A 27,457-nucleotide genomic window follows, 5' to 3' on the forward strand; every position below is an offset into this window, starting at 1 on the left:
CCAGAATCAACATCACTTATAACTATAACTTCATGCTACATTGACACGTTCACCAGAAATTAACCGTTTTCGTGCGCCTTGACGACGCCTGAAAGTACGCGCACTTTACTGTTCATTCAGTTTAGGTTTGCAATAATTACGTCACTTGCCCTGCGTGGGCTATCAAAATCGCGGCAGACTTTACATGGTCTAACTCTACCGTATTAAAGCATAACTTTATTTCGAAAACCGATCATGTGCAAGTCGGACTCGCGTTCCAAGGGTTCCGTACATTACCCAATTTTTAATAATGTAAATGTAACTAAGTATTTTTTTTTATGTGGAACGGGAATGAAACTCACGAGTGATCCTATAAGGGTAACCAAACAACTAAACGAATTGACGGAAATATGATTCAACTGCAAACCCTGACCGCGAGTGTAGAAAAACATGTACAACACGCCCATTAGGCTAAGCCTCTAGGATGCACTCTGTTGAATCCGTAAATCGCTAGCTTTAACATTTACTAACAGCCAGTGAATTTTATGTTCGATAGGACGCTTTCAATTGGGCTCATTCGAAATAAATACGTATTAATATCAGATGACTTTTACACCTTATTTTTAGGAGTAGTATCTTTATTTTTTACCGTTTTCAGGATCTCAAACAGACTACCTCATGTTACACAGTGTATATCTACATTTAAATAGGCGCATAAATGCCAATCCGACGGCCGAAACATTATCCTTAAATCCGGCCGACCGGGGGGCTGTAAAGTCAAAAACGAATCTATATTATTATTCGATAGCGCTTTAAATTGGCATATTTATATATAATAAAATAAACCTTTCTATTGTTAAATTTCCGACGGTGTCTTTCTAAAGGTGCGGCAGATAATATTGAATACAAATCGGTTGATATATATGTTACAGATAGTTTTGATCCGAGATCAAATTGTTTCGAGATAAAGGGCGAAACCATATTCTTTATTCCCAAGAACAAAGAAAAGGGCAGATTGAGCAAATTCACATAGAGTGCGTACGTAATGCTGCGCCACAATAGTTGTGAATCCTGGTAAGGACATTTATTTGTGTGTTTATCTCAGATATTCTATGTATTTCAGTAATATGTAGATCATCGTCTAGTTCCCACAACACAAGCCTTATTGAGCTAACTCCCCAATATCCTCTCTGCTCCCCATACTTTGTCGATTTCTGTAACATTGTCCCAAAATATTTCCTATTGACTTACACGTAGTACATACGTATTATGTACTGATGGTACTTAGCATACCCAGTATCTACGTCAAAAATATAGAACTTTGAATGGTAGTGGTCGAAATGCTGATAAGATATGGCTGTTGTAAAATAATAAGAAAGAGAAAGGTAGTGTATGTAGGGTGAACGGCTCGTTATGGATCATAAATCCCATTCGTCAACATTTATTATCTCGTCCATTAGCGACCCCAATCAAAGCTGCGGGACTGTCGAATCGTGTGCGCGAATCCGGGCTAATTGGGATGAATACCACGACTTTGTCAAATTCTGATTAGTCAATATTTATGAATTACAGGGAATTGTAAGTTCTGAAGTTCGATTTGTTATGTCCGAATGTATTAAATAGGCTCAGGGACAGGAATAATCCTCAAGGTACATAAGTATAAACCGAACCCAGCAAATATTTATTATTCACATACGTATTTTTTATATATATTAAGTATATGTACAAATACAGTGAAACCTGGTTAATTGGCACCTGGATAAATGGAAAATCTCAATAATTGCAACCAAAAGTCCGGTCCCGGTCCCTTGAGACCAAAAGGCATCTATAATTGAAATTTTGGAACCTATAATTGCAATTTAGATTTTAGTGCTTTTCGTAATTTTGCCTCTGTAATCGCGTAATCACACCGCAACTTAAAACCTCTATAATTGACACTGTGCTAAAAAATCCGTTATTTTTGCTCTTGTTTTTACCTCTATTATTGAAACGAGTCTTACTTATTACCTCTGTAATTGAAATAATGTAGTTGTAAACAGCAGAAACAATATTTTAATAGCAATGATCATTTTATTTATATCTCCATCCAGAATTTAATTTATTTATTGGGTATCTATCACAGCCTGTAGTAAGTGAAATAGTTTTGATCAATAAAAAACAAAGTATGCTTTTTACATTCTAATAAAACTTTCTTCTACAATTCAAGGGATTTTTTTAAACCCCAATGATAAGAAAATAAAGTAGTAATTAATGTAGTGTAAAAGTGCAAGTATAGACAGAAGCAATATATAGACCAGAAACCCAGAACGTAAGCGTGTAAATCTACTTTAAAGGGTTACTTGCACCTCCATAAAAGAAATTTGTCAGAACGCAACCTCTATTAATGAAAACCTCTATAATTGACACAACGATTTTTTGAACCTCGTTAATTAACACGACCTGCTTAAATGAAAAACCTGGTTAATTGACAAAAACTGGCAGGTCCCTTGAGATTGCAATTATCCAGGTTCCACTGTATGTTTGTATGAAATTACAGTAACTCAATGCGACGTGAAAATAACATAGGTATAACTAGGTATTAGGTACATATATCCCAACGGCACTTTTAACATAATTTATTCATCGAATTTAAGTTGTCCTTCGCGTGACATGTTTGCAGAGCCTAGGTCTCCATTTTCAAGCACTAACTTATTTATGTTAAGTTAGCGAAACATTGAAATGAGTATTTATTTAGTTTAGCGTGACATCGGTAATTCCAATACGTTGCTTTTAAAAGTAATTAGTTGTTCAGATATCGATTGATCGTATAACTACTTCATACTAATTACTATGCATGAAGTTCCGGTACGGAGCGTAGCATGTTTTGGCAACGAATGCATAATATTGATCCAAGCTAACCCTATTCGGAACGCGACTTTATTTTCATGTTTACTATCCTTCATGAATTTAGTATGAGCGAAAAAGATAGTATAACGTATCGAAGTTTTATAATTACGGTCCTAGCAACAGTGGAGCAAACAAATGAAAACTTTGCGCAGCTTTTTATGGCTAGACAAAATTGTACAATCATTGTCACAAAAAACTCATACGACATAGGTAGGTACCTATAGTTCGTTTTTTTTAGCATTAGAAAGAACTTGCAAGAAGGTAAGCGATCTTGACATGTCTTTTAATTAAAAAACGCTTTATAAAAATATAAAACTATTACTTATGAAAGCAGAAGGATATAATTGATCGTATTAGATTCATAATTGTTACATATTTGCCGTAACTTATTTTTAAAATGTGTTTTTCAATTAAAAGACACATCAAGATTGTTTACCTAATTTCTAATGCTAAAAAAACGAAGTATACGTATATGTCACCTTTACAAATGGCAGCACGCTTAATAGAGACCGATCCCTCATTTCATTGAGCCCCTGAGCAAACACTTCTGGTTTATTCGTTGTTTACCGACAGTTCACTTCGTGGGCCATCACGAGTTATGACCCCAGTTCCATGTTCAGAAACGAAAATTCGATACGTATATCAGTGGCAATGCGTCCTTAGAACGCGATTCCCATCGGTTTGTCTGATATTCAGGCTCTTGGGCCATTTTCTTTAAACTTATGAAGAAAAGGAAGGGCAACTTAGCTATGGCTTGCCTACGAATAATCTAGACGCGCCGCCACTGACGTATATAATAAAATTATATCCTATTCTCACAAATATCGCTGTGCACTAGATAGAGCTATCCAGAATACGTAAAAGTATACTCTAGACACCATTTTCACACGTCAAAATTCATATGTTCATTGAAAATAAGGCTGTTTTATCTAAAACAGCCAAAACTAAGTTCCTCATCTACGTAACCATGGAATTTGTTTTATAAATACTTGCCTATACCTACTAAGTATACTAAATAATTCACGCATTTGCTTGCAATGCTTTTATCGTTAGTGACATATTAATTGCTAGTGTGCCTTGAATTGACACCTTGTGACTGGCAAAATCGTAATAAATGTAGTGTGTTAAATATCATTTTATGATAAATGATAAAGTAATAATTATCGTAAAATACGAGACTACTAGATTTTTTTGGTCGGTTGGTGTTCGCAGGGTTGCTAAGGAGAATTTACATAAGAAACTATTCGGAGTGTAACATTGTCTCGACGGCGAAGTACCATGAACTCCTAACTATGTTTACAAATGAATTGAAATGAGTACCTATTAATGGAAATGTTAGTTAGGAGTTCATGGTACTTCGGCGTCGATATTAAGGATGACTCACGTTAGACCGGGCCGTGTCCGACCCGGAGCTTCCGGCACATCGTTTTCTATGGAAAGCATCACGTGATCGTCTGTCATGTCATAGAAAAGTAAGCGCCGGAAGCTCCGGCCCGGACACGGCCCGGTCTAACGTGAGTCGTCCTTTACAAAGGCAAGGCAACGTTGCCAGATTTCTACCTAATTGTGGCACGTCTCTCGAAAGGTGTGGGCAAACAGCAACTATTTATGTGGCGAAGTTTCACATGCCGTGTATGGGAAAGTTAGTGAGAATAGAAGCATCCTCAAACCACTGATAATTCTGAAGTTTATAGTAGAAATTAGGGACATTTAACTTCACATTAGGTTATGTATAGGGCCGCGACTGGCTTTTTTGACTTAATAAAACAGTTTGTGTGATTTTTTTTGTGTACGTATATTACTTTATATGTATAGTTAAATCGCGTGTAGTGTTGTAAGTGCCAAAGCCTAGGTGTAAAAATTACTACCCTTTGGCTTAATCGATATCGATCTACCTCTTATTAGTAGTCGGGACAAATTCTAGGCTAGTTGAAAACCACTGGCTGGTAAAATAACTTCTTTACTTCCAGCCAGAGGGCAGACTCTCCTTAGAAACTTAATTTGCAGTTAAAAATCTAATGCTGGCCCGGTCTAATTAAGTCCAAAGACGTTTGCGGGGTACCTCACGCTTTTACGCCTTAAGGATAACTTATGCTGAAAGTAGTGTGAGTTACTAGGTGTTACCCAGTCATATTTAAAATTAACTAATTTTGATCGTGTTGTCGTCGACTTTGTCGAACATCGTCTCAGGGATGCGATATTTTGAGAATCGTTCTTCCTTTTATCAAAAATCTGAAATAGACCATTCATCTTGAACTTTTGTAACTTAGGGCTCTTTACCCTAATCCCACAAAAGCATCATATAAGTATTGTTTATGTTTACTCAATCATACATGAGTGATCAAGTTCAAGGCATCCATCCGCCACTGCTGTCAAGCGATTAGACTAATATATTCACAAGATCTGTAGGAGGTATCAGATCGGTGCTAGCGCCGTTAATATTTTGGATTATGTATCTGATGGTGGATTATATCAGTGCGCTCCGCTAACTCACACAGAGCTGGTTGATGGAACCCTTTAATAGCAAGAGCGCTTTTATCCGAAGCTGCATATTTGATAGACTACGGTATGTCACGTCTAATCTTGCTAAAATAAGCTCATACAATACAGCGACGTGCCTGGCATCCCTTTTAACAGGAAAGCTTCCGCCACTGCACTTTATAGACTGAGGAATTTACTAAATAAGTGCCTGGAAATTTCACTGAAACTGCTACTTATGGCCAATATGGCCGCGCTGCTGTCATACGATTTTTCTCGTCGAAAATATAATTTGAAGATGTATACACCTTTTGTCTCGACGAGAATTTCTCAATAGCAGGTAATAAAACGTAAGTACGCCGAGGCGTTGACGTCACGTCCCCTTCATCTAGCTCTAATTGGAGTCTGACCTAGTTCTACCGAACAATGGTAGTGTAGTGTCACATGAGTCTCTGCCCTATTCGAACTTTAAGATACGTCAATTAATAGATCTACAAACGATATGGATTAAATGTGTCAGTGTCTAAAGTGACATTTTTGTTTGAAGAAATGTCACATTTGACACTAACATATCTAATCCATATCGTTTCTAGATCTGACGTATCTTAAAGTTCGAATTGGGCCGTCTATGAATTCGTCATTGGTGTGTTTAACTTTTAGGATTTGTACGTTTAAGTTAGAATGCGGGCTTATACCATCTCGGAGTTTTGTCGTTTTGGGCGCCCACGTACGAGCACGTATAAGTACATCGTTGCAACAATATGACACTGTTTGACATAGTTGTGGATACCTACAATTCTGTATATTCTGTACACAATTTATGAAGAACACTTATGTTTTTATCTAAGTAACAAATCGCTGTATTAGGTACTTATTAATTATTTAATAGATACCTACAGGATATGAATTTATAAGTACCTTCCACTCGATTTACTATCTTAATTCGGTGTGAATTGTGTAAAATAGTTATTTTCAATGGGATGTAAATTAAACATCTGGCTTACGGAAATAGCCTGTAATTAATAATTTAATAATCTCACTGAAAAATATACCGAGAATTTAATTCTATAATTTAATGAGTTCTAAATAATCCAAGGCTAACAAAATCATTGTGGTTAGGTATAATCGTCAATCTTTAAGTTAATATCACTTTACTTACCTATAGAATTAAGGACATATGTATGTGTATTGAAAAGAACATAAATAAAAAAGAAACTTTCTCTAAAGAAAGGATAACTAAGGACCTCCATTTCAAACTCAACTTAAGCTCCTTACGTTAACTACATTTTGAACCAAACGAAATTGGTACGGAAAATGCTTTTTCTACAAAACTTGTTACTTGATAACAATTCTTTGCCATTTATTCTACTGAAGGAAACTTCGACTATGTTTTGCATATTAGATATATTACTTTAACACATCAGTTTTGTAGTGTGTTAAACTGATATTTTTTTTAAACTTGGTACACTATGCTGTACTCTAAAATTATTTTAGTTCGTTAATTTTCTTTAAGTCGAACAACACGAATGTAGACAAAGATTGTCTGGGTTCCCATTCTTATACATATCAATAAATTTTATTTTAGATGTCCTGATTCTTTCTGCCGAAGCAGCCAATTCTTTCGCTTCCAAATCTGTCATTAGCTTTCAACCAAACGGTCCTTCCTTTAGCAAAATTACAGATAATTTCGCGGGAACCCTCCGGGGGCCAGTCGTGCAGGCATATTAAAAAAGAGTAACGGAGGTGAGGCGGCATAATTCAAATGGTATTACAGCCTGAGCGTCGTTAAAAAATCAATACACGCCGTCGCCAACTTTTTACAGAATCCCGAGATTCGGTAACTTTCTTGTAATATTCGCGGGCGTTTAGGGACCTAGGATCCTGCTGCCCTTGGCTGTAGAAACATTTATTTTACGTTCCTCGGGTATATTATTGTCTTTTTGTGTAGGTAAAAGTAGTATCACAAAAGTAGTTTGGAGACGACGAATTTCACAATCCCTACTTCCCTATTAGTCTCCAGTATCCCTACTACTAATATGCAATTAATTTAATATTATAAATGCAAAAGTAACCCTATTTGTCTGTTACCTCTTCACATTAAGCCACTGAAACGATATAGATGACATTTGGTAGAGTTTGTGCGGAAAGAGAAGAGTCGTTGAAATTATGGGGCCCAATACATTCCACGGCTCTCCTCTTTTCGCACAGACTCTATGTGGAAAACAGGATAGTTTTAATCAAATCATCAACATCAGTCGAAGTTGCGCACAGAAGCTAGTAATAAAGCGGTAAATCTGTTCGCCCGACTGTTATCTATTCAAGATTAAGATAACATTTGGTAGGGAATAGTTTTAGGCCAATCGGGGAAGGAAGGGAAGGACATCGATTTTCTGACGGACGAATGATAAAGACAGACGAATGATACAGACAGACGAATGATAAAAACAGACGAATGATATTTAACGGAATCATTAGATTCGTAAATAATATTTGAATTGAATTTTTAAAATAAAACTTATTACCTACTTATTCTAAAAAAAGATTGTATCTAATACTTTTTTATATGTACATGTATAGGTATAAAATTTAGACAATTTTTGGATATAACTCACTAATGTTGTTGTAAGCTATGGAAACATCAAAATCGCGAAATAAAACCAGGAAAGAAATTTTAGATGCCAAAAGAAGAGCTAACCGAATACGTCATGAAAAAATAAAAATAGATTCGAAACTAGGTGCACTGAGAAAAGAACAACAAAAAGAAAGAGAGAGAAGCGTGTCGTATCTATAAAAGATAAAAGTACAGATTTCATTTTGACTACTACTTTATCACACGGCTACATAAATAGTAGGTTTAAAAAATATTTATCATTCTTTCTGTCTTCAAAATCGATTAAGAATTCGGCATTGAAAATCGTAGGGTACAACACTATATCTTACTTTTGACAGACGAATGAGAAATCAACCTTGAACGCGTCTCGACAAGTTTGGATTGTTTTATTTTCGTTGCTGGTTTTCAATGCTTGCCAAGTCTGGCGCGTCAAATTAAAGCCGCAATGGAAAAGTAGCATTAGACACAGAGTCGCCTGCTACTGTTTATATGAAATTAATACTGAGCATCAAAATTAATTGATTTTTAAATAATAACAGATATTTTAGGGCAAATAGTACTTACCGATGAAAGGAAATGTCTTGATTCATAGCTCCTACATTTTTGGTGGTGTTTGAACAGTTTATTATCGAGCAAGGGGCCATTTTGTTATCACATCCGAACGTCACACACGGAAAGCGGTCGAGAGCGGACTGAGCATCACGGCAAGCAAAGACGATTTATAATCGTCTTTTCGGCACGCGAGGTACATACACTTTTTCCGTCTACTCGATATAGGTCTGTGCGTCCCATGGAGTGGCCGGCGATGGCCCATCGTGTAGAGAAGCCATCACATTGGATGCAGATCCGCACGCCGCTCCGGTCGAAGCCGTCTCGCGCCGCAAGGAAGAAGGAAAGGGAAGTTTAACGGGAACAGTGGCTCGGTAGGAAAGCCGGGTACAGTGCTCACTCAACTCATTTCCAACACGAGAGAGGCGTTATTTGGGCGACTGAGCCACTGTTCGAGCTGAGCCACTGTTTCCGCCTTGGCGCTATGCTAATTAGTGTACTTTCTTTTGTGAGGTATCCAAAAAAAGCAAGTTGGGTAGCACTATGCTTATCGCGCCCTTAACTATCTTCTATACTTTCTATAGGATATGAGAGTGATAAACACATTACAAAAACGTTTTTCTCTCGTCTGGAGAAAATTAAATTGGAGTGGCCGGCGTTGGCCCATCATGTAGAGGAGCCATAACGAATTTCGTGATGTTGACTCACTGGGTTAAGTAGATATCCTTTGAGAAACATAAAAAAAACAGAAGTCGAAACTAGACTACACAAATTAAATGATAATTAATCATAGATCTTTGTTAGCGGTATGCGGGTCAATTATGAAAATTAATTTGAACATGCAGAAGTGGCAGTAGAAAAAGTTGTAAAAAGAAAGTTCGAGCAATCAAAAGCATCTGGACCGCCGCAGATTATAAAATGTTACGGGACAGGGTTGGAAATGAGGTCCAGCACGCTTCGAGAAAAATGTTTATGCGCTAAGCCAAAACCAATTATAATGTAGGTATTTCAGACCGTGAAAATTAATAGCGGTCCAAAACACAGACTACGGGAACTTTGAAATCATGATTACAAAAAGCCCATTTCATTTAAATAATTAACAATATCTCGACGCATAAGCTTTTAAAAGATTATAAGTTTAATCAGTATTTTTAAACCAAATTTTTATTTGTTGCTATAAGAGTTTGGCAAATATTGTAATCAACATATTAGGTACACCAAATTTTGCTTGGAACTGAAAGTTTTTCAACGCGGGTATGGTAACATTGGTGAAAGTGATTTAAGCGCGATACTGAAACTCGTGAATTTCAGTGGTAGGTAAACATGGACGCATCATCATCATCACCGTCATGGTAAGACTACTGAAATTAGTAAATGTTAGGCATTGCAAAAAATGTTACCGGTATGGCATATACCGTGTGACGTGAGCTTAACAACCTGCAGGTTTAAAGTGACATTCCATTTCCAACTGCAGCTGCAATACTGTTCATTTTACTATGGAAATTGACAATTACAGCGACGCGTTTCCATAGTAAAATGAACAGTATTGCAGCTGCAGTTGGAAATGGAATGTCACTCTTAAAGTGACATTCCATTTCCAACTGCAGCTAGGGTTGCCAACCGTACTATATTATATAGTATTGTACTATATTTTGGCTCTCTGTACTATATATTTTTGGAAAAATATATAGTACGCTAAAATACTATATTTTCGATTAAGAGCCAACAGGAATGGTCATTTCTCCATACAAACGGACTCGACTGTTTCCTCTGTGGGTTTTGATGCTAGAGCAATGATTTTTTCAAAACAGATTAATTTTGTCAATATCTGTGTCAGACCGTTTTGCTTTTTTTGATATTTTTGTTTTTTAAGGCGCTAGAGACCTTCAAAAATGGCCAAAATGACTCATTGACTATGCCGCAATGAGAGGAGTAGTATTCAAAACTGATATCAATGAGCCAAAAAAGCAAAACGGTCCGACACAGATAATTTCATAATCATTTAGATTTCCAAATTTGGTTACGATTAGTTAAGTTTTGGAGGAGGAAACAGTCGAGTACGAAACCTCGATTTTTGAGATTTTTATGCAGGATTTTTCGCCTTGTCCTTATCGCACTAGTTTTAGGAGCCCCTTCCGTTGGCGAGACGGGTATATTTACCTAAAATATTTAAAACTCAGCTCCTGTTTCGTCTTAAACGTAAATTACACCCATGTTTAGTATTTTATCTAAAAGTACTATATTTTATTGAAATGTACTATATTTTTGATGCCTTTTTCTGGAAAATACTATATTCCACCAAAAAAAAGTATGGAAATTGACAATGACAGCGACGCGTTTCCATAGTAAAATGAACAGTATTGCAGCTGCAGTTGGAAATGGAATGTCACTCTTATACGACAACGGTTTCACTCACTTGAATTTTTAGTCACTATTGGCGACATGTTTCGGGCCCGTCAATAGCGATTGAAAATTCAAGTGAGTGAAACCTTTGTCGTATAAACATTTTAAAATATGTCTCACGAAAGTTTAATATCGATTAACCTGCAGGTTGTTGACAAATGCTTATTGTCATGCCGGCTGTGTATAATTTAGTGTTCTTTGTGTTAAAGCCTTTAACTTAAAGGTTAAAGTAAGGTCAAATTAATACATTATATTCATTATATTTATTTATGTTGTCTGAGTACCCACAACACAAGCCTTATTGAGCTTACCGTGGGGCTTAGTCAATTTGTGTAAAAATGTCCTATAATATTTTATTTATATTATAACGCATGTGGAAAGTTAGACACTCCTTTAACATCTCGTCGCTGTAGGTGCCACGTTGAATGCTAATTGACTTCTTTGGTTAATACTTTAACTCAAACTGTTACGATATACTGTAACAACTTCTACTAAATACTGTGTTAGAAAACACTAAAAGGTTATTTTCGATAAATGTGGCGGGCATGCTGTTCGAAATAGGTCGAAGGTGGACATATCTAGAATATAACAGATTTTGTAACAAAGTGATAAATTGACGTACCGACCCTCATACCTGTTCCTCGAGTTTTCCAGAAATCAGTAGTTTAATCACTACACCTTAAACAACAAAGTCCCCCGCCGCGTCTGTGTGTTTGTAAGTTCGCGTTAAACTCAAAAACTACTGAACGGATTTTCATGCGGTTTTCACCAATCAATAGAGTGATTCTTGAGGAAGGTTTAAGTGTATAATTTGTTAATCCATGCGAAGTCGGGGCGGGTCGCTAATTATTTATAAACGGAAAGCAACGCTTGTCTCATTTCTGTAACAACTGGAAAGTGATAACATAACTGCAGGTAATAGTAGGCCCATTGGGTTCTTTTGTTGTTTCTAATTTGCATTTAGCGTGTCTCGCGTTAAGCGAGGGGGCGAGGTGGAAGGGCTGGTAAAGGCAATATGTTGTACAGAAGTTCCAGTTTAAAAAAGAGACTGAATACCTACCATAATTCTGTATTCTTTCCATATCATTTTAACACTCTGATTTAACGGTATATTTGAAATATTTGACACGACTTTATATTTATTAAAATCAGCATTGAAAAATCTGCCTGCGATCAGTAGGTATATAGAACTAAATAAACAATATTGTGCGATATATCACCGTAGAAAGTAAGATATCTCCTTCTTTACGCAAACCCTTTAAGGATGACAGAGCTCACTTGGAAAAAAAAAAGATGAATGGCCTCATTTGTAACCCAGTCACTTACGATATATCATAGTTGCGACCGGAGTCCTAATAAAGCGTTTACCAATTCGAGATATTTCCGTTTTACTGTCACATTAGACTAAATTTTTATTCTTTTTAAGTCTTATGTCGTCGTTTATATTTAATATAATATTATAGTACTTTACTGCCTTAGGGCGGGATTAAGGACAATACGTGCCCTTGTCAAAAATTTAACGGGGCATATGTACTTAATATATGTGTTGTACAATACACGTGAGAAAAGGCAATTTACAACTCGTGTCGATTTAAAACACTCCCTTCGGTCGTATTTCAATTTATCGCCACTCGTTGCGAATCTCCTACTTTTCGCGCTTGTATCGTAATGTACTATTGCCTATCTGTTTTAGAACTCTTTGAGAAAAGAAAAATAGACTTTCTGCCCGGACTCATTTGGTGCGCTTGAAATATTGAAATGTCAATGGGCCTACCGCGGCCTGACTTGCCTTTCCCTTTTACTTCAATAAAGAATCGAACATGGTAAGCTCAGCATTGGCATTTCTTACTTATGCAGCTATCGCACTGTTGTCAGTATTCAGAATGCTGGATAGATTAACCTGTGCAAGTTACAATATGGTTGTTTGTAGCATTATTACCTGTTTGAATTGCTATTAACCTTTTGGCCGCCGGACCTAGTCCGCAAAGACGCTCACTCACACGCCAGAGCAAATTTTAAGTAAACAACTAATAAAAAGTTTAGGGATTGCAAATAGTGATATCGATATTTACAATATTATGGTAAAAATCTTTTTAATTTAGCTTTGTTCTTATCCTGTTTTAATTTCATTCCAAATTGCCAAAATTAAACATATGTTTTACACCCGAAAATGTTTAAAATATAGGGATTTAACATAAAAAACAACCACTAAACAATGTCGATTCAAGACGTGATATCGCCGCACTAGGCTGTACGAGAAGTCTTTTATACAAGACAACGGCGCCCATGGACTGCCCGCAGTGCAGACCGACAAGGACTGTTTCCGCGCGGATCAATTAATAATAGTCTCTAGGTCAACGGCGTAAGCGCTTGTCGGTACGTAAACTTTATTGGCGTAACGTTAAAGCTGCGCATCATGTGTCGATAAAGTCAATATACCGGAACTGTTTTAGTGAAAATTACACGTGGGTTGAATTTTTAATGAGTGAAGATATTATTCCGGAATTAGAATCTATCATTATAATTTCAGTTTGGTTTACATTAATATATAGGTAAACTCTTATCAAAAAAACGTTCAACGACTTGTTATAAAAAAATTACACATTAACTTCAATGTTATAACAATAAAAGTAAAGTCTGATAAACAGGTATGTCCCTGTCCCTGTACCACACTTGTGCGAAGCGGTCGCTGCGGTGTATCCCTTCCCACTAAGCTATAAAATAACATCAATTATTATTTTTATTTATCTCTTCTGCAATTAAATAGTCCACAATCTACAATGGCAAATTTACTTGTCTGACTCTACTTTATAGAGCTAAAGAAGCTACCTGAACTTTAAATATAGTTATGCCTATCTGACTCTCGTTCTACGTATTCTAGTAAGTAGTTACCTACTATTCGTTGAAAAAAATTGGCGATTAACAAGTGTTCAAATACTTAGATAAAAACATATTTCTGACTTTATATTTACTTTAAAAATTCCCATATCGAGTTAACATTCCCATCCCTAGCTGTCTTTTATACAAGACAACGGCGACGAGGAACATGAAAAATGTTGAAAATTGGAGCAATTTTTTTAAATGCCTTATTATAAAAGAAGGGATTTATATAGCGGCTTAAAAAGCAAATAAATGAAAAAACAAAGACCTTAAATATGAACACGAGTGTAAATGAAATTGCAATTGTTATTATTTTCACATTAACTCAGTGGTTGAATTTGTGTCTTGTATACAAGACGACGGCGCCAGCGTATCGTTCTATCGTTGTCTTCTATACCGGACAACGGCGGTCAAAGGGTTAAAACGAGGTCGTATAAATACGGAACTATTGTCTGGGGACAAACAATGTACCAACCAGTATTGCACCAATAATAATTTTAGTGGAAAAGCGGGTAATATTATATTACCCATACTGAGTACCATTCCCGTGTTACCTAAGCTAAACTCAGTAAGCAAGTACGAGTTACGACTAGTTATTACTCGTATACCTATTACTACTCATATAAGTTTCTCGTTAACGTGTGCCTTATATAATATATTTACTTATTTAGTAAGGTGAAAATACCACAAGAAACTACAATTTACGCTGAGAGAAAAGGATAACAAAAACACACTTAGAATTACAAAAATAAACTTAATCCGGGGACAAGGAGAGTCAACTAATAGGAACAAATTGACTTTTGCAATTTCTATTAGTTCTTGCAATTTCTATTATCTGTTTGTTGAAATTAGATTTAGAATTACTGAACTGTTTGTAGAAATAAATAAACTTTACAGAAATAGTGAAACGTCTATAATTATTACTAAACTTCATTTTTTCCCCCAGTACAGAACTGTTTTTTAATTCCTGGTTTAGTTTACTAATGATTTTTCTCTCAGTGTAGTTCTCTACGTTTTATGATACATAAAATATTACAATAAAACTAATCAAAACCTGGTTAAAACTGCAATATCGGGTCATATAATGAACGCATTGGAACGCAATAAGTCGTCAGGCTACAGGCTACCGGAATTACCGGCGGTATTGCACTCGACTGGGCCATTCTTTGCAGCTCTATTGAAAATAGCTTCATGCATATTCTGGCCACACAACTAAAAACATTATATTATTAGCAAGAAGTTATAGTATGAACATTTTCCACCTAAAACGGTTATAACTTTTTATATCTATTTAATGATTTATTTTCCAGGTGACCCTAACAATTTAACGACTTTTGTCATGGATAATGAATTAATTTAGATTTATGTTAATTTTACCTTATTTCCAATTTTGCACTACAGGTATTTTAAGCCATCGGCTTAGAAATAAGTCGGCGTCGCATAGCCAGCGGTATCTAATATCCGTGTTTATACGATCCGTGTAATGTTTGGAAAAATGTCTAAACACCTTATCTAATCTATGTATTTAATTCCTTTAAACGAGCAATTCTTGTTTTTTAGGGTTCCGTATCTCAAAAGGAAAAAACGGAACCCTTATACGATCACTCGTGCGTCTGTCTGTCCGTCCGTCTGTCACAGCCTATTTTTTCGGAAACTACTGGACTAATTAAGTTGAAATTTGGTACACATATGTAAATTAGTGACCCATGTTTTTTTTTATAATTAAAATATATATTTAAATTTTTTTTTAAAATAAGCCGAAGGTAAACAAGTAGCTGATCTGACCTTTTTGACGACCAGCTTACTTCTCTGAGGTCAATGTTTTAAGCAAATTGATCTTAATACAGCATCAACCTTGAGGGCAAAAAGTAAGGCCTACCCTCAATTTAGCTAAACTGTGGATTACTTGTGTTGCGCGTTACTTAGGAAACTCGCATTATATTTAATCCCGCTACGAGACGGCCAACAAAGCTCCCCAAGTTTTTAGATTTGTCATTCTTCTAGGGCGCGGTACACAAAGTAATAAGATATTATGTAATAAAATACACATCGCCTGGTTTATTGTTCATTTGTATTTTGATATTTTGGTAGTATATTTTTGTAGGTACTAAGAGACATCTTTTGCACATGCTCTTAAAGTTAGTCGCATATCAATCAATTTATCAGGTCAGCACGGCGCCCTACGGCCAACCAAGGTAGAGTATGCACGAGTAATATCCGAATCAACTTAATTGACTCCGGGAATTCCGGGATAGCGAGAAGGATGGCTGCTGCACCTTGATTCTGCTGCGGATGTTGTTTCGATCCATACCACAAAACAGATAGGTACAGAAGTCAATCACATGTATGTACTTCACTTCTCATACCTACGCTCGGCGGTCGCTCTAGGGTTGTTAACTATAGCTTATGCACAAAAAACTGTCGTGGTAGTGGCACTCGTATCAGCTCCTATCTAGTTGTTTGATTTATTGTTGAGGATATGGAATGGGAAAAATGGAAATATAAATTAATAATAACTAAAATATTTTAATTGTAATGTCATTGTTAAACTGGTAGTTTAAAAAACCGTTTAATGTTGGATTTAAACAATCATCTACTGAACAGTTATAATAACTTTTTTTTTGTTTCTCCATTATTGCACAAAAAAGTTCACAGACGCGTGTCGCAAGCGGATGGCACTCGCGCTCGCAGTGGTCCCAACCGGTCCGAGATATCGTGTCCGTGAGCAGTGTCTATGTGTGCGTTGTTCGAGCGCACTTTGTATGTAGATTGATTTCTGTACCTATCTGTTTTGTGTCCATACTGTTCTAACTTAGAGTTGGTCAACGGGCTCCGTAAGCCTTTCAGAGATTGCATATACTCAAGAAAATTCGACCCATTCCGCCGTGACTCGAGTGGCCGAGTGGTTGAGACATCTGCCGTGAATGCAGAGGACGCTGAAGAAGCTTTGGTTTTCCAATCAAGCGTGATTTGGGTAAGTACTTGTGATACTTATTTATATATTTAGTATTGTATTTATGTATGCTAGTATATATGTTTTATGTATGTTATTCTATAAACGTTAGTTTACATTTTTTTTAATAAACCCCGTACTTATATCCCCTAACTTTGTCTATTTGATTAAAGTTTTCCACTAATCTACTCGAAGGTTAGCTGGAAGAGATCCCTTATAGGGATAAGTTCGCCTTTGTACCTACTTCAATTACTGCATTTTGTTTGGAAACCTGTGTTGTCTACAATAAAGTAATTACTTACTACTACTACCACTACTACTACGCTGGTTCCTTTTCAACTCTGGGCACTGGACTGGGCACATTTTTCAGTTTATGGTTTTTCTAAATTTCTCATTAGCACGAGTGATACTAAAGAAAATAAAATGATATATGTAGTGGTAGGTACCGTACCTGTAATGTAGACGGTGTATCGTTATCCGCCGGCTAGACGCGGTAAAGACGCGTCTGGCTCGTTACGGCGCTTCCTTTATGGGACTGTTAAACTCGGAACTGGCCGGGATTCGTATTGTTCATGGCATTACTATTGAGAGCGCGGGCTTTTATTTATTTACTATATACTTGTGCAAGACAGGGCACGGAATCGTTTTTTTTTTAAACCCATAATAGCCCAATAGTTTTTAATATTGTATACTTACTCTTAAGTTAAGTCTTAACGTAGGACTGAATTATGTAGATATTTAGGTAACAACTTCGATTTATTAGATTGTCCCATTAAAAATGAAATAATATACCAAAGAACGAAAATGAGCGTAATACTTAATACCGACGTTTTTTGTATGAAGAAAAAAACCGGTTGGTGCAAAAGCAATGCTCAACTTACAAAAAAAAAAGAGTAAATTGGTTAATTTTAGCCGGTTAAATTAAATTGTAAACTCGTTTAGTTGACAGAAGGTATTTAAACACTACATTAACAAATCTATGTACATACGTCTCCAGAATATGCGTATGTCATTGGGCTACAAAGATGCTGGCAAAAAATATTCAAGAAACACTATTTTATAGTCTTTATTTGACTGTCTTATACTAAAATCGGCTATTAAAAAGTCCCGTTAAAGTTACTTAGTAAGAAATGCGCATTGGGTTAGTGTTGGGAGTACAGCCCAATCGTATTTGTGAAAAAGGCCCAGTAAAGGATGGCTCACGTTAGACCGTGTCCAGGCCGGAGCTTCCGGAGCATCGTTTTCTATAAGCATAAGCTATAAAGCATCACGTGATCACCTGTCATGTCATAGAAAAGTTAGCGCCGGAAGCTCCGGTCCGGTGTAGCGTGAGTCATCCTTAAAGGGACGTACCTATATAACGGTGATGATGAGCCAGTCAGGGTCACTCACTACACATATACCCATCGTCATCGTAGAACTCCTACCTACGCCGCTGTTAGTAACTGCCTTAGGAGACGACACGTATTTCGACGACGAACTTTCTTTTGAACTAGTTACAACTGCTACGACAAGCATAAGTTCCGCGGCAAGGAATAATCCAGGGATTCTAATGAATATAAGTATGTGTGTATAAGGATGTGAAAGTCAAGTGCAAAATACTAACATACTACAGGATTAGGTATTACTGTTAAAAGCATCAAACATTGTAAGTTTTCGCAAGGAAATATAACTAAAGTAAGTAAAGCTTGATAAGATGAAGCAATCTTCATCTTATCTTCACTCAATAAAGCAAGCAATCTTCTCGCAATAGAGAAGAAGAACTAGAAAGCTTGATAAAGTAAGTAAATCTCCTTTAGCCTTATGGTCAGAAGTCTGATGTGCAGCCGGTGCTATGCCATAGGCTTTGTACATATTTCTAAAAAAAAAGAATACATCAAGTTATATTTTTCCAAATATGTAAAGACAAAGTCCATCTGTTTTGGAGATGTTCATATAAGAATCGAACATGCCCACTATACAGGGTGTTTGGTACATCGTTTGCCAAATTAAAACGGCAGATAGGTTGAGTCATTTGCTATCTACTCATGCCTAGAAAAACAAAATTGGCCATGGTTTTTTTTACTACTACGCAAGTAAAAATTAGATATTTACGAAAAACTCTCATAGAAGTGAATTTGTTTTTGCACCAAATTAAAAATTCTAGGCCTGGGAAGATAGCAAATGACTCAACCTATCTGCCGTTTTAATTTAGCAAACGATGTACCAAACACCCTGTATATGCCCAGTCAGTCAAATGAGTATCCACATAGCAGTTACCCTATTCGGGCGCCAAGTCCGTACACCATGGCAGATTTGTTTCCTTAGCAAACTGGTTAGAATGGTTAGATCACACTTAGTGCTAGTAAACACTCTTCTACGTGGCAATTACAAACACTTTAATGCTCTCTCTTAAACCCGCCCCAGTTTCGCGTTAAGCTTTTAGTGTTCTAGCAATCATTTATTATTCGCTATACAATACTATCGCTGTTGTACAGTCAACAACAGAGCTATGAATACAGGCAAAGTGCCAAAAATATGTATACACGACCTTAATGTACAGGCAATACAGTACTGTATACATATTTTTGACACTTTGCCTGTATTCATAGCTCTGTTGTTGACTGTACATGTATTTATAGTTGATTTTGATAAAGTTAACTACTACTCTACTAATACTTTGCTAGTAGAGCAAATAATTCAAATCTCTCACTTGTAAAACGTAATTACGTACCTACTGTCTAATGTTCCAATACTTCAGTATTGTACGAGTAAGTACTTAAGTACCTACTCAATCAATAAACCGATTTAATGTGCCAGATGATTTGTAGCGAATTTTGTATAAAGTTTTTTTTACGTATAGAAAACGATATGCAATAGTCTATACGTAATTACAGTCAAGTGTAAAAATATGGGTGCTCTCATCTACTCAAAAATATGTCCCATAACTCTTATCAGTGGCGTAGCTAGCATGGGTGGCACCCGGTGCGGAAATTGTGGGTGTCACCCCAAAATTCAACCAAAATTGTAAAATTGTAAGAGTAATTGTATTTTTTGTTAAATAGCTCAGGATTTACTCCATCGCTTTCATTTTACGAATTTTTATAGGTGGCACTACTGATGTTTACGGTCGGGTGTTACCCCTAAATGGGTGACTGTACAATGGAATGGAAATGGTCTTTACGTTACTTATTATTTCATCAGGAGGGCTATGATGGTTATGTCACCATATCATTAATCATTTAATGCATGATATGACGACTATCTGATAAATGATATAATTCGGTAAAAAGTCGCGAGGATAACGTATAAGTGGCTAATGATAGCGTGATATGTTTTGAGGTTTATAAAAATCAATTTTAAACTCGATGACTTAAGGTGTATATTAAAGAAAAGATGGTTAAATCACATTCTACCACTTATCCACATATGTCATTGAGAGTTAAAACTTATCGATGATATGAGCTTTTGAAAAATCAATTCTAAACAAGTTTAATTAAAGCGTATTTTAATTAATAGTTCGCGAGGATAACGTATATGTGACTAATGATAGCGTGACATGTTGTGAGGTTTTGAAAAATCATATTTATACTCGATGACTTAAGGTGTATTTTAAAGAAAAGATGGTTAAACCACATTCTACCACATATCTATATGTCATTGACAGTTAAATTTATCCATAGTATGAGCTTTTGAAAAATCAATTCTAAACAAGTTTACTTAAAGCGTATTTTAATGAATAGTTGGCTAAATGACATGCCGCACACACCCTTATGCACATGTGGCATTGATAGTTAAAAATTATTGGATGGTTTAAGATTTTGAAATATAGATTCTAATTGAGTTTATATAAGGTTTTTTTTAAAGTGAATCTCTTATTCCATCGCCTCAAATTTAACCGTCTTTATCATGTCGCAAAATCTACTTTATTTCTAGTACTTAGAATTCACAGTCTTTGAAATAAGCGAATACATTATCGGACTAAAGTAGACTCGGCTACAATACTTAATTTAATTCACGATTGCTGATATTTGCTTGTAATGTCATACAAAATTTTAAGGACAGTAGTCGACCTTATTAACCTAAAATACGGTAATCTGTCAAAATCAAATAAATAATTCTGCCGTGCTTATTAAGAGCAGTAACTCATTTTGAAATCTCTTTCAATTGTAGAACATAAGTATTATACAAGTAAAAAGTATCCAATTGAATGACACTTCAAAATGAGTTAGAGTCGGACCAAGAAAAGTGTGCAGCGGATTTGATAGCCCACGCAGTGCAAGTGTTATTTATACGTCATAATTTCATAGAAGTTTGACGTTTAAAATAACACTTGCACTGCGTGGGCTATCAAATCCGCTGCAGTCTTTTCTTGGTCTGACTCTATTGCTCTTATTATAAGCACGGCCGAATTGTACAATCACACACACTGTTAACTGCACATCGGTAGACTTTATGCCTTTTGAAATAAGGTCCACCGATGTACCTACGGGATGGAAGTTTGTATGGGCAATCAATAACCGCTGAACCGATTTAAATGAAATTTGGTATGGTGATAGTTTGAGTTGTGAGGAAGGATATAGAATAGTTTTTATCCCCGAAATCATCCCTTAAGGGTGTAAACAAGGGGTGGAAATTTGTATAGGGGTTCAATAATTTCTTGAAATGGGACTTACCTTTTATCATTTAAAAGTTCGTAAGAGATCTGAAAGTTTTATCATTTAAAAGTTCGTAAGAGATAAGAATGTTTATGTATTTGTGACCAATTTTATTAGCCATACCTACCTTTAAGGGTGAAAAAGAGATGACATGGGGGTGGAAGTTTGTATGGAGAATAAATAAAAAGCAACTTTTAACTTCTCCAACTTCTTTATCTTCCTAGCCTTCTTCAACTTCTCCAACATCTTCATCTTGTTGATTTTCAACTTAAACTTCTCCAACTTATTTAACTTCTTCAACTTCAAATTCTCCAACTTTTTCAAGTTTTTCAACTTCGACTTCTCCAACTTCTTCAACTTCAACTTCTCTAACCTCTTCAACTTCAACTATTCCTACTTCTTCTCCATGGTTTTCCAGTCCAGTTCCTCTCAGGTCTCCATGGTCCAGTTCCTCTTTGGTAACTACCGTCAGCCAGTAGATGCAGTGATGTTAGAACCTAAAACAAAGAGTTGTAAGTTGGTATGTCGTTATTAAATAAGGTGACAATAATGATTTGAGGAATAGTATCTTTACTTTAAAATGTGCCGGCAATCCATCGCCATGTTGAGGCTTGAGGTCAGCGTCGAGTTTGGCACACAAATAGAGTGCCAATTCTTTGCGCACTCTATATATGTGCCGAAACTCCTCGCTGGGCATATCAAATGGGTTGCATGTAGCCCTTAATGGCCCGTCGTTGGAGTTCTCTATGCTATTTTTCTTCGATAGCAGCAGCTGCCAAGAAGAAATGATATTATTATCTTGCCATCCCTACAAATAATGTACGTATTGATAATGTTATATGTAAATTCAAATTTAATTCAAAGTTCAAATTGTATATATTATATTTAAGAAAAAAAACAGATACTTACCTACTGATATTTTAACTTCAAGAAATTGCATTTTACCACTTATATACCACAAGAGCACTTATGACTTATGAGTAAAGTGCAAAAAATATGTACATAGTTAAGCACCTGTAATTAGTCCAAAGTTAATTGATTCCATTGTGTTACCACAGTTAAGCCATTTCTATTTAAGTTAGATGCATGAAAGTGTGTTAGCGAATGCTATAGACTTATATGTGTACGATTTAAGTACAATAAAATACAAACAATACAATTTACATAGTTAATTTTCGTAACACAAATGAATCAATTAAGTTAAGACTAATCACAGCTTCTTAACTGCGCTTATCGTGACCCAGTGAGCACTACGATAAATTAATCAAAGGCTAGCCGTCAAAAATCGACTATATGTCTAATTATCCAACAATCGTAGCCATTTACCGTGTATTGTTGTCCAAGTGGACAAAACGGTATGAATGTTATAAAACTGTATAAATCTAAACAAATGGCATTTATATCATTTAACTTATCCACTTATCCACTAAGTTTAAGGTGGAAATGTAGACAAATGACATATTATCCAACGACCATGTTATGCAGTTAATCATTTAACGACTATCGCTGTCAAAAGTGGAAAAGACGACAAATCAATAAAAACTGGATAAAATGTCAGTTTTATCATCATTTATACAGCCATATCATTTATCCAGTCGACCATCATAGCCTTACAGGTTTCCGTTAAAAATGCATTTCTGACACATTTTGTTTATTCATTTAGGAATTCCATGGATAAATGACTGAATCAATTATTATACGGTATCTTTGTTATGGCTCTCGCTAATAGACTCGTTTTAATTGATTGACCGCGCTCAATTAAGATTTTGACAGGTTTTTCCGATACCTCATCGAGCGCACCGCATTTCGGGAACGAGTACTCGTTTTTTACCGACTGTCATCGACATTTTAATCAATACTCTATATTTAAGCAACTGGAATTTTTATCTTAACTAGGTCAAACTTACAAAAAAAATTCAGCCTGTTTCAGAACAATAATTTCGAGCGTAGTAGGGTATTTTACATACTTTATTTCTAATAGGTGCAGAAATATCCATTGCATGTGACCGTGATCATTCGAGATAAGTACCTAGTTATTATTTATTAATTTGTTACATGCGTAAAAATGTAGGTATGCAATGTATTTAAATGTATGTATTTATTCCAAGCAATAAAGCATTAGTGTAATATACATTGTTCGTACATTTTCCAGCATTTTTGGTGCAGCGGAGTGGTGTTAACGGAATTGGTATAATTGCAACCCTAATGATTAATTAGCGTTAATTACGTTAATATTAACCTTAATTTACCCATTTCAGTTGAAATTATCTATACCGATTCCGTTAACACCACTCTGCTGCACCAAAAATGCTGGAAAATGTACGATGTCTGGTAATATATTACACGCAGATCAATCCAAATCTAATACTTACGTAACAATACTTTGTACACATACGTATACATACGTACATATTATAGTACATATGTACAATAATATGAGTGTGTTGGGACATGCAGATCCGAGAACATAAATGAAACGCCGCACATTCCGCGTTGTAGAGATATGAATCACGGAGCAGTACCAACTGAATGTCTATTAGACTACGCCTGAATCCCGAGGAAGGGATCTGATTGATCTAATTGTTCTGTGCTACAAGGAAAATAAAACAGTGAGGTTTTCCAAGACTATATTATTTAAATTCAACGAATAAATGCAGTGAGGTGACACTTTCGACACTTTCAAATTAAAATTTGCCTGACGGTTCCGCTCAGGATGGCAGCCCTTTTCGGGCTGTCATCAGAATCAGCCAGGAATCAATCCATTAACGCAGCTGTTCGGATCATTCAAATAGTCACAGTATCGGACCCAAATACACCCAAGCATAGACTATTTCAATACTTGACATTCCATCTAACGCAGCCGTCTTAAGCGCCGGTCTGCGACAAGGTACTTAAAACGTAAAACGATTCCACGAATGTTGTTAACATAATATAGCGTATAAACACGTACGTCTACTCCTACTGTTGTTTGGATATGTTTCATCTTCATTTATCTATTACGTGACATGACAGAATGGGGTCTGAAGTCATCTGTGAAATGACGGAGATTCCCGGTAGGGGCCCAGCATGATACGCCTATTACTGGGATGGTTTAGATAGCTTTCATTATACGAATTACTGTGTGAGGAGAATATATAAAGTGTGTTGTGTCCTGTACCTACTCTCAAGGGACCGCTTTGTTTCCTATTGTAAGTGAAAGTAGATGATCTGTTTGATGATCGGCTGGTCATCTGTATTACATATTTTATTGGTTAGACCATGTTTAGACAGTTGATTTTTTGGAAAAGGTTAGATAAAGACATATTTTTATGAAAGGAAATATCGTAAGTTGTCAAGTTTAACTTGTTAGAGATAGAAAGACGGATAAAAACTAAATAAAAGCCTGTATATAAGATACTTGCGCCAGCGATCTCTTGTCAATTCATCATAACCTTTCTTTGTTATCGCGTTGTGGTAGGGAACATTTTTCCAGTCTTTTAGAAATGGGACCTGAAACCTAGATCGAGACGGAAATGAGCGCTGTTCGCTCCGAGAAACCGGCGCATTGCAGCCGGCATTGTTTGCGAAAAGAAAATATTTGCCGCTGAACAATACGTCCTTAATTGTAGTAAATAATGTTTCAAATTAAACAAATTATAATTGTCAAAGTTGACTAAGGGTACTTAAAAATGTTTTGAATTTATAGTAGTGAGTGATAAGACCATTCTTTAATTACCGTTGAGTGAAAGTGGGCAAAGTTTAGGACCCACATTCCTCGCAAAATAATCCATTTGCTGGGATAATAATGTTTCTATGTAACACAATTTATCAACTCTATTATTTGTACAATTCAAATGTTCAGAATGGATCAGCCCGTCAGTTCGGCAGTCCACGCGGGACTGAACGGATTGATAATACAATTTCATTCTCATGATGAACGAAAGTCCGCTATATAACGGCGTTGTCAAACTGTAAATTTCAATACATGTGGGCATATAATGTATCTGAATAATGTAGGTGTTTCCATATTTTAAGGCATGCAGGGTTTCTAAACAACTTTTAAGATGACGCTACAAAACGTTAACGTAATATTTACACAATTTGTATTCTTATTTTTTTAAGCGTTAGGTGATGTTAGTAGCCTGCGAGACTGTAATAACATTCAATCCCTAAACCTGGAATAGATAAAGAAAACTACCAACGTGTTATGGCTCCTCTACACGATGGGCCAACGCCGGCCATTCCAAGGGACGCATTTATGTGTTAGAGGGAGCAAGTGATATTGCTATCTCATTTTACTGCAGGGCTGCGTCCCTTGGAGTGGCCGGTGCTGGCCCATCGTGTAGAGGAGCCATTAGGTACATTGATGGAAGTTGAGTATTTATTCATCGTTTATCCATACAAGTAAAAGAGTTATGTTATGGATATCGAAAAAGAGTAAAAAGAATTGATAAAGTTAAGCTTACTTAGTAATCGGCCATTCTGAAGCTTTCTAAAGGAATTAGGTGTCGTTAAAAATTATAATAAAGACTCGGATTTTAGAGAAAGTAAATTATTTTACATAAGTACTGTTAAAATATTTTGAAAATACACAAAATAAAATAGATTGTCGTTAATATATAAACGTAAGAAAACTACACTATGAAATAGCGTGTTAGATAGCTTTTGAAAACACCATAGTTTTGTCTCATGTCGATTGTCTAAAATAATCACAAAATTATAGCTAGCCGGGCTATATTATAACAGAGCCAAAGGTACCTGGCTAAAGTTCGTCAGCTCTTTGGTAGTACCTAATACGAAAGGCATCTTAGCTCCGGAAAATGAGAACGAATCTGGGACACTTCCCGTTCGCTTAGTACGCGGGTCGAATCCCTAATGACCAAATATATCTTTGTATAATAATCATTACGGTGACATTTTTGTGGCACGTAACCTACTACTTACATACATACTTGAAGAATATTTTGGATTCAAGCGACACTTAATTTATCGTATCGTCCTAATAATGGTAAATATATATTCAGTTTGTATGTTTAAGTGGTAAGTGGAATTATATTCTTTGTCTAAAAGACTTAAAGTTCCTAAGAGATATAAAGTCAACTTAAGTCGTATCGTATTACGTGTGGATGAAACATCAAGTGAATAGTCACGTAGTAGGCAAGTACCTCTTAAAAGCGCTGAGCTAGTTTTATTGCACGATATCCTATTTAGTTGAAAGCTGTTTTAATAAAAAAATAACATAACCCAACACGTTAATCACACGTTGGGCTCCAAAGCAATAGCTGCCGGTGAACCTGACGGCCCTGGGATTGAACCCAGGGTAATGGCTCCTCTACACGATGGGCCAACGCCGGCCACTCCAAGGGACGCATTTATGCGTTAGAGGTAGACGGAGCAAATGATATTGCTATCTCATTCTACCGCATGGCTGCGTCCCTTGGAGTGGCCGGCGCTAGCCCATCGTATAGAGAAGCCATAATATAATTATGCGCGTGGGTAGAGATTGGAACAAGCGGGTCAAGGTACGATATTCTTCGTGCTTAGCGTCCTTACTTTAACCCTTAAATGCATAGTGATGCAGATAAACACATACAAATTCTATTTGTTAATGTATATTATTTAAATAGTAAAACTAATACATTTTTGAATTATTTACATATAAATTTACCCAGTATTTTAATTTATTAAAAATTACATTTGTTTAAAGTCGAACTGTCGGAAAACTTGGAAAAAACCTGGAAGTTGGTGATTTTTCATATGTGATTTTGGGCAGATTTTTCGGGGTTTGTAATTATTTTATATTTACAAACTTTATCATAGAATGTCACAAATAGTGTACCTTTCTGATGGCAGTAAGATTTTTCCTATACCCCTTACCAAAAGTTATATATTTACAAAAATATGTTTTATCCTATGCAAATTCTAACACTGATTTCGCAGTAAAAATCGATGTTATAGTTTTTTTTACACGTTTTCATAGAATCGGCAAATAATTATGTCATACAGTATATATTAATTTCGGGCAAAAAGAAAATATCATGCATTTAAGGGTTAACCTTTTCGACGCCGTGTCAAACACAAAAGCTGCCACTCGGACGCCAC

The 27,457-nt window shown here is 36.0% G+C and overlaps 1 protein-coding gene across 4 annotated transcripts in view; it reads right to left on the reverse strand.

Annotated features, from left to right (window-relative positions):
* The window catches only part of LOC134678318 (protein NDRG3), a 117,237-nt gene that overhangs the window by 21,442 nt on the left and 68,338 nt on the right, over positions 1-27,457 (reverse strand). The gene's annotated exons all lie outside the window — the stretch shown is intronic.

The sequence above is a fragment of the Cydia fagiglandana genome, chromosome Z, assembly GCF_963556715.1.
Source record: "Cydia fagiglandana chromosome Z, ilCydFagi1.1, whole genome shotgun sequence".
Classification (NCBI taxonomy): domain Eukaryota; kingdom Metazoa; phylum Arthropoda; class Insecta; order Lepidoptera; family Tortricidae; genus Cydia; species Cydia fagiglandana.